The sequence below is a fragment of the Hypanus sabinus genome, chromosome 21 (assembly GCF_030144855.1).
Source record: "Hypanus sabinus isolate sHypSab1 chromosome 21, sHypSab1.hap1, whole genome shotgun sequence".
Taxonomy (NCBI): Eukaryota; Metazoa; Chordata; class Chondrichthyes; order Myliobatiformes; family Dasyatidae; genus Hypanus; species Hypanus sabinus.
Window position 1 is genome coordinate 17,169,283 of NC_082726.1, and position 13,989 is coordinate 17,183,271.

The following is a 13,989-nucleotide window of genomic DNA, read 5'->3' on the forward strand; positions in this document are numbered from 1 at the left end:
AAGATGACTGACTCTTCATCTGTTCACGCAGATCGTTAAAACTGCCGACTTTCTGGACGCTGCGACCACGCTTGTGGTTTAGCCAAGCAGAAGCTCAGATCCAGATTCGGCAGATATCCTCTGATTCCACGTGTTACAACCACGTGGTGAGCGCCCTTGACCAGGAGACGGCCGCCCAGGTTGTGGATTTCATACAGTCGCCCCCAAAAGAAGGCAAATATGAAGCATTCAAAGTGCTGCTCATTGGGACCTTTGGCCTCTCACAGCATGAGCGAGGTGCCCGCCTGCTTCACCTGGACGGTTTGGGAGACAGACTGCATTCAGCATTGATGAACGAGATGCTGTCCCTGGCTGACAGACACAAGCCCTGCCTCATGTTCGAGCAAGCGTTTCTAGAGCAACTTCCTGAGGACGTACATCTGCTGCTGGCCGACGCAGATTTCAGCGACCCCCGGAAGGCGGTGGCCCAGGCAGACGTGCTGTGGAAAGCCAAGAGGGAGAGCGTGGTGTCCGTCGGTCAGATTACCGGGCCACGCGCCCAACAGCAGACCAGACCAGGCCCGGCAGGGGGACGCACACAACACAGAGGCAGGAGTGAGGAGGCCAGTGAACAGTGGTGTTTCTACCACCAGCGGTGGGGCACAAAAGCCCGCTGTTGTTGCCCGCCCTGCAAGGGCCAGTTGCCGCTAATGACTATGGTGGCTGGCCACCAGGACAGCCTCTTGAACATCCGGGACAAACAGTCGGGACGCCGCTTCTTGGTCGACACTGGAGCGGAGATCAGCGTCTTGCCCCCGACGGGGTACGACACCCGCAACAGGAAGTCAGGACCCACCCTGAGGGCCACAAACGGCAGCACGATACGGACCTGCAGCACCTACACAGTGCAGCTGCAGTTCGGTGCCAGCGGGTTCACGTGGGACTTCACACTGGCTGCAGTGGCCCAACCACTCCTGGGGGCGGACTTCTTGCGCGCTCACAGCCTGCTGATCGACTTGCAAGGGAAAAGACTAGTACGTGCCGAGACTTTCCAGACGTTCTCCCTCGGTGAAGCCAAGTTGCCGGCCCCACACCTGGACTCCATCACGCTGTCCGACAACAAATTCACCAGAATCCTGGCTGACTTTCCATTAACTCTGGCACCGCAGTTCATGGCAGCCATGCCCAGACACGGGGTACAGCACCACATTCCGACCCAGGGACCACCACTCCACGCACGAAGGCTCCCCCCGGAAAAGCTCCGCCTGGTGAAGGAGGAGATCAAGAGGATGGAGGAATTGGGGATCGTACGGAGGTCCGACAGCCCATGGGCCTCCCCCCTGCTCATGGTGCCCAAAGCAGCCGGGAGTTGGAGACCATGCGGCGACTACCACAGACTGAACAAGGCTACAACTCCAGACCACTACCCCGTGCCGCACATACAGGACTTTGCAATAAACCTGCACAGGGCAAGAATCTTTTCCAAAGTAAACCTCGTCCGGGGATACCATCAAATCCCAGTGCACCCTGAAGACATCCCCAAAACAGCACTCATCACCCCGTTCAGCTTGTTTGAGTTCCTCCGAATGCCGTTCGGCCTGAAGAATGCCGCACAGATGTTCCAACGGCTAATGGACGTGGTGGGACGTGACCTGGACTTTGCGTTCATCTATTTGGACGACATCCTTACAGCCAGCAGTTGTCGTCAGGAGCATCTGTCCCACCTCCGCCAGCTCTACTCCCGCCTGAGGGATTTCGGCCTCACGATCAACCCAGCCAAATGCCAGTTCGGTCTCGATACCATCGACTTCCTGGGCCACAGGATTACCAAAGACGGGGCAACCCCCCTGCCCGCCAAGGTAAATGCAATCCGCCACTTTGCTCGGTCCAACACAGTCAAAGGCCTGCAGGAGTTCATTGGTATAGTGAACTTCCACCATCATATCCTCCCCTCAGAAGCCCGTATCATGCGCCCTTTGTACACCCTGATGTCGGGTAAAGGCAAGGACATTACTTGGGACGAGGAGGCCACGGCCGCTTTCGTTACAGCCAAGGAAGCCTTGGCAGATGCCGCAATGCTGGTACACCCCAGAACGGACGTTCTGACTGCCCTCACGGTGGACACATCCGACACAGCAGTCGGTGGGGTGCTGGAGCAACTCATCGAGGGGCGCTGGCAACCCCTGGCATTCTTCAGCAAGCACCTACGACCACCCGAACTCAAGTACAGTGCTTTCGACCGGGAGCTGTTGGCACTGTATCTGGCAATCCGGCATTTCAGGTACTTCTTAGAAGGCAGGCCATTCACTGCGTTCACGGACCACAAACCATTGACCTTCGCGTTCACGAAGGTGTCCAATCCCTGATCGGCCCGCCAGCAGCGACATCTGTCCTACATTTCCGAGTACACGACGGTCATCCAGCATGACTTGGGAAAGGACAACATCATGACTGATGCACTCTCCAGACCAGCTGTCCAGGCCCTGAACCTGGCGGTGGACTATGCAACACTGGCAGAGGCGCAGCAGACAGACGACGAGATGCCCAGCTACAGGACCGCAGTCTCGGGTTTACAGCTGCAGGACTTACTCGTAGGCCCAGGTGATAGGACCCTCCTGTGCGACGTGGCTACCGGCCAACCTCGCCCCATCATCCCAGCAGCCTGGAGGCGGCGAGTTTTCGACTCCATACACGGTTTGGCGCACCCATCTATCAGGACAACCGTCCAGCTGATCTCCAGCAAGTTCATGTGGCACAGACTTCACAAGCAGGTCAGTGAATGGGTCAGAACGTGCACACAGTGCCAAACAGCCAAGGTGCAGCAGCACACTAAAGCCCCGCCGCAGCAGTTTGAACCCACCCACCGGAGGTTTGACCACATTCATGTGGATATCAGTGTCTACCAGTGTCCCGAGGTGGCCAGAGGCAGTCCCGCTCACCGACACATCTGCTGATTCCTGCACCCGAGCACTGATTGCAACCTGGGTAGCACACTTCGGGATACCAGCCCACATTACCTCGAGGTGCCCAGTTCACCTCCAGCTTGTGGTCAGCTGCGGCCAGCCTGTTGGGAACGCAGCTACACCACACTACTGCCTACCACCCATAGTCGAACGGACTAGAGGAACGCTTCCACCGTCACTTGAAGTCGGCTCTCATGGTCCGCCTGAGAGGACCTAACTGGGTGGACGAGCTTCCCTGGGTCCTGCTTGGAATTCGTACAGCGCCCAAAGAGGATCTGCACGCCTCGTCGGCCGAGTTGGTGTACGGTGCACCCCTGGCCATCCTGGAAGAGTTCATACCAGCCCCAAGGGGGCCAGAGGAAGAACCCGCAGCAGTCCTGGACAGGCTATGCAAAAGGCTCGGCAACCTGGCCCCCATACTAACTTCACAGCACGGACGGACCCTGACCCACGTACCCAAAGACCAGCAGAACTGTAAGTTTGTGTTTGTACGAGCAGCCGTATGAGGGGCCATTCAAAGTGATCAACAAGAACGGGTCCACGTACGTTCTGGACATTGAGGGGAGAGAGGAGGTTTTCACGGTGGACCGACTCAAACCAGCCCATGTGGACTTGGCGCAGCCAGTCAAGGTTCAGGCACCATGGCGCAGAGGCAGACCTCTCAAACAGAGGCTGATCAAGACTGCGGAAATTGGTGGGTGTATCGCCAGTTCTGGGGGGGGGGTTATGTGGCGACCCACTTTCTGCGCAGGCGAACTGGCTCACAAATAGCCAGCGCACGGGGGGGGGGGGGGGGGGGGAGACTTTGGTAATGCACCTCTGATGTCATTTCCGCCCGGAGAGGGCGGGCGCTAGGGATTAAATGCCAGCGCTGCAAAGTTTGAATAAACTAGTCTCCAAACGACTGACTGACTGCGTGTCATTATTTCAGCGTTATGTGTAGCACATCTCTACAACATAAAGATTTACTCCTCATGTATGTGAAGCTGATCCACGTCCCAATGCACCCTTAAACAGCGTTCTTCTCTATCAAGGGCTCAAATTTTGTATTGTCTATAAGATATATTAATCATACTCAAACTACAATGGGCTCAGTACCAATACCACTGTACACCACTTGTTACAGATATCTTGTGGCTGTAGGTTTCCACAAGATCGTCTCTCAGCTTTCAAGTTTATTTACTTTCTCATCAGACAACCCATCCTTCCAAACAATCACGTAAACATATATTGCTCTACCACTTATACAACCTTCCTCAGGTAAGGAAATGAAGCAAGTGCACAAATATTCCAGGTGTAACCTCGCCAAGACCCCATATAATTTGAATAAGTCTACTCATATTCAAGTCCTCTTCCAATAAAGGAGACAAAAAGAAATAGCAAAAGCTGAATGTGGAGCAACAAACAAGATGATGGAGGCACTCAGCAGGCCAGACAGAATCATGGAGGGAAATGAACAGTTGACATTTCTGGTCACATCCCTTCATCTGGACTGGAAATAGCCAACTGACATTTCTGGATGAGAACCTTTATCTGACCTTTGACCTGAAACATCAATTGTCCATTTTCTTCCCCAAACACTGCCTTACCTTCCAAGTTTCTCCAGCATTCTTCCTGTTGTTTCTCTTTTCATAAATTCCAACATATCTTTTACTTTCCTAATTCCTTGATGTATCTATAATTTTCAGTGGTTTACATACAAGACCACCCAGATCTCTGAACAGTGATGTCTTTCAAAACTCGTCACTCAAAAGAAGAACGACTACTTCTCCATTATGTATTCTATCTGCCATTTCCTTACCCATTAATTAGACGTTTTAAAATTCACCCAAAACTTCTCTGCATCACCCTCACAATCCACATTGCCACTTATCTTTGAATTATTAACAAACTTGGATATATTGAACCCCCTCAACCAGTTCACTAATTATAGATTGACAGAAGGTTAGGGTTCAGGACTTGCAACTCAAAATGGGCTCATTTATTTTTACTCTTCATTTTCTATCTGTTAACCAACACCCAGTAAATGCCCAGCACCTCTACCTTCAAAGTGCCATTCAGCCCAAACACCAAATTGCATTATTTTATTAATATCCCACTCAGATCACACTCGGGACTCAATGAACATGCCCATTTAGTGCTGTTAGGATTAGCCTGTATCAAAACTCACTAAAAATTTCAAGCACGCAGGGACACTGCCAAACTCATTTCATTAAACCCTTCACAGTTCAGCAAAAGACAAAGAGACATTAAACTCATTGGTAGGTACAAAAGATGGAAGTCTAGTATTTATTCTGTAGGTGATACTAAACATATGAGATAAAAGGTGAAAACTTAAGTCAAGCCTATTGTCATTTCAACCATAAACTGCTGATACAGTACACAGTAAAAATGAAACAACTTTCCTCCAGGACCCTGGTGCTACATGAAACAACACAAAACTACACTAGACTATGTGAGACAGCACAAGGCTACACCAGACTACGTAAAACAACATAAAAACTGCACTAGACTACACACCTGCACGGGACTACATAAAGTGCACAAAATGGTACAGGGCAGTACAATAATAAATAAACAAGACAATAGGCACAGTAGAGGACAAATTACAATATAATAATAAATGACGTAGATGTCAGTCTAGACTCTGAGTATTGAGGAGTCTGACGGCTTTGGGGAAGAAACTGTTGCACAGTCTGAATGCTTCGGTACCTTTTGCCAGATGGCAGGAGGGAGAAGAGTTTGTGTGAGGGGTACGTGGGGTCCTTCACGATACTGTTAGTTTTGCAGGTGCAGCGTGTAGTGTAAATGTCTCTAATGATGGGTAGAGAGACCCCGATGATCTTCTCAGCTGGCCTCACCATCCGCTGCAGGGTCTTGCAATCCAAGACGGTGCAATTCCCGAACCAGGCAGTGATGCAGCTGCTCAGGACGTTTTCAATACATCCTCTGTAGAATGTGATGAGGATGGGGGCTGGAAGATGGACTTTCCTCAGCCTTCGCAGAAAGTAGAGATGCTGCTGGGCTTTCTTGGCTATGGAGCTGGTGTTGAGGGACCAGGTGAGATTCTCCGCTAGGTGAACACTAAGAAATTTGGTGCTCTTAACAATCTCAATGGAGGAGCCATCGATGTTCAGCGGAGTGTTCTGACAATTTCAAAGTTAATTTATGGAATCTATTCTGAAACAGTCTGAATTAGGGCTTCCGGAGAGGCAAAGGTTATTCGATGAAAACTAACATGGCAAATGATAAGGAAAGGGAAATGAGACTGAATGGTTTCTTCCACACTGAATCACATGGACTTACTGGATCAAATGATCTCATCCAACATAACAGTTCTATGATTCGAACTTCTTATATTGTGTGAAAATGAATTTTATCATATGCAAGTCACAATGTTTATGTTCCAAGGCCACTGCTCCCCAGATGATATATTTTCCAAATCAAAAAGCAGGTGTTTCCCCACAATGAGTTCAATAAATAGTTTTGACCATTACCACAGCTTTCCCAGCACTATAACAACAGTAATGTGGGCAGTCATTAAAGCACAATTATAACCATCCTCCATTAGTTTATGCCGATTGAAATGGTGATCCCAAATCCATATATAAAAGAGGAAATAAATGTTTCTAATAGTTAGTCACTTCAGTAGCTTTATTTCATTACAAACAGATTCTGCTTGGCTTTTAGCAACAGAGCAATTATCAGTCCAGAGGTTTATGGGTTACAGAAATACTACCTTGCTGTAACAAACAATGGTACCTTTGACATCCATAGGGTAAGCATTTTCTTCTGGCTGAGGGAAATAGAGGGCAGGGTAAGGAAGGGAAAACAGGAGGAAAAACAACAGAACTGACAGCTTGCTTAATTCCCAACAGCTAAGCATTACATAGCAATGATGAACAAGCCATTTGATCCAAATACTGCCAGCGTTTTTGCTCCACACGCATTTCCTCTCATCTTTCTTTCAGCTAACTCCATGAATATATTCCTTTTTCGTTCCTCTGTTTATATCACTAATCCTTAAATGCATCCATGCAAGTTGCCTCAATTATCAAGGACTGAGGATATCTTTCCTGAATTACCAATTGGATTTATGCATAAGTAGCTTCTATTTATAGCGTCAAGTTTTGGCTTTCCCCATAGATGGAAACATCACTGTCCACTCTTAATTTTTTTCATAATCTTAAAATTGACTGATAACTTAGCTTTTCCAGAGAAAAGAAATTATTTTTCTCAATAACCATCCTTATACACCAATTCTGCACTTTAATGTCCTTCAAAATAAGCAAATGAGAACCTGATACAAAAAGTTAGAGAATGTGTTCCATCAAAATAAATGGTAAAAGTGAAGGGAATACAGAGACCAAGATGGGAAGAGTGCACATATAATTCTCTGCATTAAATGGTAACTCGAACATGTTAATCTAGTTAGGCTCCTGGAGTTTATTACCCTCCTTAAGTGTTTGAATTCTGAACTTCATGTTACAGATCTAAATAGAGTGCTGTAAATTTGGAAATCTACACAACAAAATATTGAATTATGGATTTAAAACAAGCTACTACCCAATGGATAAGACAGCAGCTGTGCAGGCAGAAACTGAAATCTGGAGCAACATACAAAATGCTGGAGGAACTCAAAAGCCAGACAACATCTGTGGAGGGGATCTCAACCCAAAACACCAACTGTCAATTTCCCTCCATAAATGCTGCCTGACCCACCGAGCTCCTCAATATTTCACATTGTTGGCTTTCCTTCAGAATTGAGACCTGATTTCCAACAGACTTCTTTGGGATCTGAGACATGACCCACTGAGAATTTCCACATTTCTTGTTTTAGCATCAATTCCCAAGCAATATCACTGTCTTCCTCAAAACCGAAAACCAATTATGCTTCAACCCAGTTATGATACAGCAGCCCATACCCCTTTATAGCCTAGGCAGACTTCAAACTATTTTGCAAACTCCAAAATACACATCAACTCTCTCCACTACTTCGGCAAATATTGCTATCTTTTAATCATGTTCAAGTTCAGTTTACTGTCATTCAACCATGCACATGTATCCCACCAATCAAAACGACGTTCCTCCGGACAAAGATGCACAACTCACTACATACAGCTCACACGCAAAGTAATATTACCACTCGTAAATTAACAAATGATAAAGTGCATTTAATACACAAGTAAACTGTCTAATGCTACCAGCGCCTCGTGCGTGATGAGACCTGGGGTGGCGGGGAGTTCAGTAGTCCAACAGCATGGGGGAAGAAGCTGTTTTCCATTGCAACAATTCTTGTCCTAATGCTACAGTACCTCCTTCCTGATGGTCGGAGGGTCAAGAGATTGTTGGACTGATAGGAGGGATCAATGACAATGCTAAGGGCCCTGTGTATGCAGCACACCTGATAAATATCTCTAATGGGTGGAAGAGAGACCCCAATGATCTTCTCAGCAGTCCTTACAGTCCTTTGCAGTGACTAGTGGTCAAACACCTTGCAATTCCCACACCAAACAGTGATACAGCTGGTCAGGACACTCCTGATGGTGCTCCTGTGAAAACTGGTTGGAACGGGAGATGTGGGTAGCAATCAAGAAGTGATGTTGCTGTGATATCTGTAATAACATAGATTTATTCCCCATATTTTTCTAAATACCAACTTTGTTTAGGATCAGTATCAAAGTTTCCCTCTGGCATTGTTAGTTTAACCAACGTGCAGTGCAGCTAAACCTGCCATAAAGAATAATTCAGAAGTCGTGACTGCATCAAAGGTGCAAATCTGAAGATTATAGGGACAAGTGGAACATGGATATCATTATCAGGGCCAGGTGGAAGACGGATATCATTATATGTAGAGGAAGGTGCATTCAGGAAGCAGAATCAGTGTGAATGAAACACTCAGCAATGACAGCAGGGTAATCAATGACACACACAGCACTGGAAGAACTCAGCAGGTCAGCTAGCATATATGGAGGGAAATGAACAGTCAACATTTCGAACAGACTCAAGATAACGAATGCACTGATTTACTGGTCAGTGAATTTAGTGTGAATGGCGTGTGATATTACTGAGCCCACAAGCACAATCAGTACAATGACCAACTTGCTAACATAACAAGCTTTTGTTTAAAAGCAGGTGCATTCCTACCTGCAATTATTTTTTATTGCTTTCTCAACATCCACTACTAGGCTTTTATGAGCCCAAATGCGATTTTCACATTCAGGCAGCTGCGATACAAGCCATCAGCAAAACATCCTCTATTGGAGTACAACTTGAGTAATTGAGCAAAAATGCAGTCAGTGTCATCATTTAAATCCACAGAGTAATCCTTCCATTATTTTTCCTGATTTGCTTCGTACCACACCCCATTCCTTTGACTTTTCTCTGAAGTACTTCTTGCCCTCCTATATTACAGATGTCCATCATCCGTAACAATGTGCAGTAATTGGCAGTTTGGCATCATGAGAAATCACTGCACAGTCTAGTATTGTGCTCACAGCCACATGGTCTCCCACTGCAACTCAATGGTTGCCCAAAATGTTTGCCAAATTTTTCTTTAAGCAAGTCTGCACTGTCTGCAATTGGTTCAAGGTTTTCATGTGGTAATCAGCCAACACCCTTCATGCATCTGATATACGATGATAATGGTGACTTTGACAATCAAAACAAGCTTACCATCGAGAAAACACCAACAATCAATACAATATTAACATCAACTGCATGTTATATATTCATAGAAACTGACAACTGAGACTCACAGTTTCCATATGGATTATCAAAATACTAAACATTTAAGGCATAATATTAACTTCCAGTGTTTGTTAAAGAGCTTCAATTAGAAAATATTCATGTTTGGTTGTAGATGGAGCACGACCAAATCAGTGACACAAGAACTGCTGTAAACAGGACAAGCTCTCAAACCAGCCCAGATAAAACCCCACTGAACAAGTGGACAGTACTGAAGCTGACTCATATCACAGCTGTCCAGAGGGCAGACATGTGGGATTCAAGATTGTTTACTGTCACTTCCAGTACAGAAGCGTAAAGGAGAACAAAATTATCCAATGCAGCATATAAAAACGCAGAATAATTTTATAAAACAATAAATATAAATAAGTTATATACACAGATTGGTTACATGTACATAAAGTGAATCTGACAGGAAATGATGTAGTAGTGGTGATAGGGGTTGTGGAGGGTGGGTTAATGGGTAGATGTGTTAATCAGCCTTATTGCTTAGGGAAAGTAACTGTTTTTGAGTCTGGTGACCCTAGAATGGATGCTGCGTAGCCTCCTCTTTGATGGGAGTGGGATAAACAGTCCATGAGCAGGGTGGGTGGGAACCTTCCTGAAATTGTGGGCCTTTTTGTATGTTCTTGATGGCAGGAGCTCTCCTTTCCTGCAAGACATCAACCAACCTGGGGCAAATACTCTAATCCAATCTGCTAACAAGTCTAAAAGAGCTCCTGTGAATTCCAATGGTTAAATGTTTTGACAAATGCTTTTCAAATAATATTCCACATCCAGCAAAATGCATTTAAGTCCTGATACGTGCATTAAAGATAAATTTGCATTTATATGGTATCACAAACATAAGTTTTTCCAGCCGTTTGCTACATGTGACAATAACAAACCAATCCAATCACAATCTGAGGTCACCTTAGTCAGAAAGTACTTTTACAAGTGCCTACACAATTTCAGAGATAAGACTGCCCAAAGGTAAGTAGAATTCCCCTAGCCTTCAAAATAACTCTGGAGGATCAGTTTTACACCTATTTAGCAGGCAGGCGAAGCCTTGGCTTAAAATCATACCTGAAAGTTAACATCAACAATGCACTGAAGTAACAGCCAAGATTCACTGCAGGCTCTTTAAGTAGAACTTGAACTTGCACACACACGCGTTCACACAGAGGTGAAGGTGTTATCAGCACTCTAACGCTGACACCCGGAATCATAATTTAGAACTGGGGAAGGTCCCTAAACATTTCCAAGGACCAGAAACACCAAAACTGGTCCTTGACCCCATTTTAAAAGATCAATTTCTAGACCAAGTTTAAAAGGATACTACATTGGCAAGAGGAAAAGATTCACCTTCAAACATTCATCTGCACAAAAACCTTCAACACCTTCTACAGAATCCAAACCGGAGTCTGCCCTGCTCCCTTGGAGCAAGGCTTGAATCACAATCATCTGACTCAGTCAGTGCTGTACCTAAGCCAAATGTACCAAGGCACCAAGATACATGGAAAGAGGGAGGGATAAGCAAACCAACAATAAATGAGACTTAATTTAACAGAAGGGACTCTGTCTACTGGCTGAGCTGCCAGTACTGGGGCTCGAGCACCACAACAATGCCTCCGCTTGGTGTTCAATGCTTCCTGCCAAGCCAATCCGGGCCTGGGAGCTGGGAGTCGGCCAGTGGCCGGGCGGGGCAGCCGGGGTTTATTTGGGGAACATCGGGTGTCCCTGACCCCGAGCATCCTCCGGCTGCCGCCCGCTCTTACCTCACACCATGTGCCGGTTCCAGGTTTCCGAGATCCGGCTCAGCGCCTCACGGCCCAACACCTCACACCCCCGAACTCCCAACCACCTGTCACCGTCACTATCGAAGCCCTCCCCCGGGACAGTTCGCTAATCGAGACCGGGGTTGGAAGGGGGAGAGATCGGGCCCGTCACCCCCCCCCCCCTCCCATACCATCCTCATCACCCCGGCCTCGAACAAAGGGATTCCTCCATCAGCTGGAGCCCAGGCCCCGGGGCAAGAAGGGGAAGCGCTTACCCGGGCAAGGCAGCCAGGCTCCAGACTCATCGACACGGCGCGGGTCCCGGCGGAGGCCCCGGGGACAGGGCTGAGGCCCCGGAGCGGAGCGGCTCCCCCCGCCTTCACCGGATCGCGGCCATCTCGCCACCCCCGGCACCGAGGGTCGCCTCCGACAGCGGCTGGAGGTGGAGGGGGCGGGGGGTAAAAGATGCCGGCTGAAGGCCCCTCACTAGGAAAGCCGGCCCCGGGCCGGATCAGACTGCGCCGCTGCGGGGCCGCGCTTGGGCCCGATCCCGGCTTCGCTTCGTCTCTCCCGGATCCGAGCAGTCCCCGAGGCGAAGCGCCGATGCACTGGCGAGGCGGCAGCCAAAACCCGGAGCGGCGCCACAAATCCAGGAGCAGACTGCGAAGCGCCGTAAACCCCGCCACGGAGCCCGGAGCGGAGCGAAGGCTTGGTAAAACCCGAACTGGAATCCTGAAAACCCGGATTGGACTGGAGAAAAACCCGGAGCGGAGTCTAGACGGATTGAACCCAGAGCGAAAGTAGGAGAGGCTGGGAAGATCCGGAGTAATTCTGTCAGCTGTCAAGGCCCAAAGGAGAACAAGCGGCAGAGAGTCTCAAGTGCTAAATTGGTACAGTAAATTGGTTTATTGTTGTCACATGCACCAATGTACAGTGCATGCCATCTGTACAGATCATTTTGAAGCAAAAGTGCTTCCAGATAGTTCAAAGAGAAAGGAAATAATAGGATAAGGAAAGTGCAGCGCAGGTAGATAATAAAATGCAAGGTCATGACAATGATTGTGAGATTGTCACATCTTTCGGCATGATATGGGAATTGGGAAGCTTTCGTCTGCATGCCATCTGGACAGATCATTCCATATGTGAATACGTAATAGGGAAAATAAAACAGAATGCAGGAGATGCGGTCACATAGAAAATGCTATTCAGGGAGACAAATATAGGAACATGCCAAAACCAAGAATTCATTTTATCGTATCAGAGGATTGTTAAAGAGTCTTATAACAGCAGACAACGTGAGTGAATCTGCAGATGCTGGAAATAAATAAAAACACAAAATGCTGGCTGAACTCAGCAGGCCAGACAGCATCTATGGGAGGAGGTAGTGACGACGTTTTGGGCCAAAACCCTTCATCAGGAGGGCAACTTCACTCCTGAAGGGTTTCGGCCCGAAACGTCGTCACTACCTCCTCCCATATATGCTGTCTGGCCTGCTGAGTTCTGCCAGCATTTTGTGTTTTTACTTATAACAGCAGAGTATATTTCTGGTGGGTTATGTCCTCAGGCTTTTGTATCTTCTGCTCAGTGGGAGGGGGAGAAGAGAGAGTGACCAGGCTGGGGGAAATAGAACATTGGTACATGGAAAGGATAGGTTTAGAGGGATATTGGTAACACAGGAAAATGAGACTAGCTCAGGCCAGCATAGAAGAGTTGGGCTGATGGGCCTGTCTCTGTGCTGTGTACCTCTGTGCCTCTATAATGTAGGCTGAGTGTGAGACAAATGATCCTAGACTCAAAATTTTAACATTGTTCCCTTTTACTCAAATCTTGCCCTACCTGCTGAGGGAGTTTGCCAGTTTACATTTGCAAGACGGATTACAGAGAAATTGCAATAAACGGTTAAATTACCTAAATACTTTTAGCATGGAAAAGAGTTTCAGGTCAACTACTGGAGGGCCGGCGGAGAACATCTGACACCAAGGTTTTAGGGGAGATGTCAGTGCAGGTGATAAGAGTGTTGAGGGAGAACAGAGGCGTGGAGAGGGATACATCGAGAAGACTGGCAATCAGAGTTTGCAGGGACTGCTGATAGGAACATGCAAGATTATGGAATTGTTTAAAAACAATGATGAGAATGCAAACAAGTTGCTGGAGGAACAGAGTGGGTCAGGCAGAGACAGTCGACATTTCATGTCATAGCCCTTCGTCAGAGACAGCCAGTATAAAGAGGTGAGGGAGAGGAAAGAGGCAGAAGCTGTAGGTGGATCTAAGTGAGCAGTGGGATGATGGACAGATGGATCCAGGTAGGGCAGAGAGGAGACATCAACAGATGATGGGAGAAGACAACAAAGGGTGCAGATTACAGAATCCGATAAGAAAGGAAGGTGATGGGTGGAGCCAGATGGGAGAGGGAATTTGAAACCTCATGGGTTGAGTGTGGTGCAGAGGGGTAGAAACTGGGTGGAGGAAGATTGTGTGAAAGAGGACTTGGGTAGTTCAGCAGAAGATGGGAAAGAACAGGGTGCAGGTTACCTGAAATTGGA

General features: G+C 47.5%; 1 protein-coding gene across 3 annotated transcripts in view; it reads right to left on the reverse strand.

The window, feature by feature from the left end:
• Positions 1 to 12,053, reverse strand: part of LOC132378825 (zinc finger protein 609-like) — a 224,821-nt gene extending 212,768 nt beyond the window's left edge. For 2 of the 3 annotated variants that reach the window (XM_059946060.1, XM_059946061.1), the window contains exon 1: positions 11,722 to 12,052. The gene's annotated coding sequence lies outside the window, so the exon portion shown is untranslated. Of the gene's footprint in view, positions 1 to 11,721 lie in introns of all 3 variants that reach the window. The other variant, XM_059946062.1, reaches the window with a different exon arrangement.
• Positions 12,054 to 13,989: the final 1,936 nt, after the last annotated feature.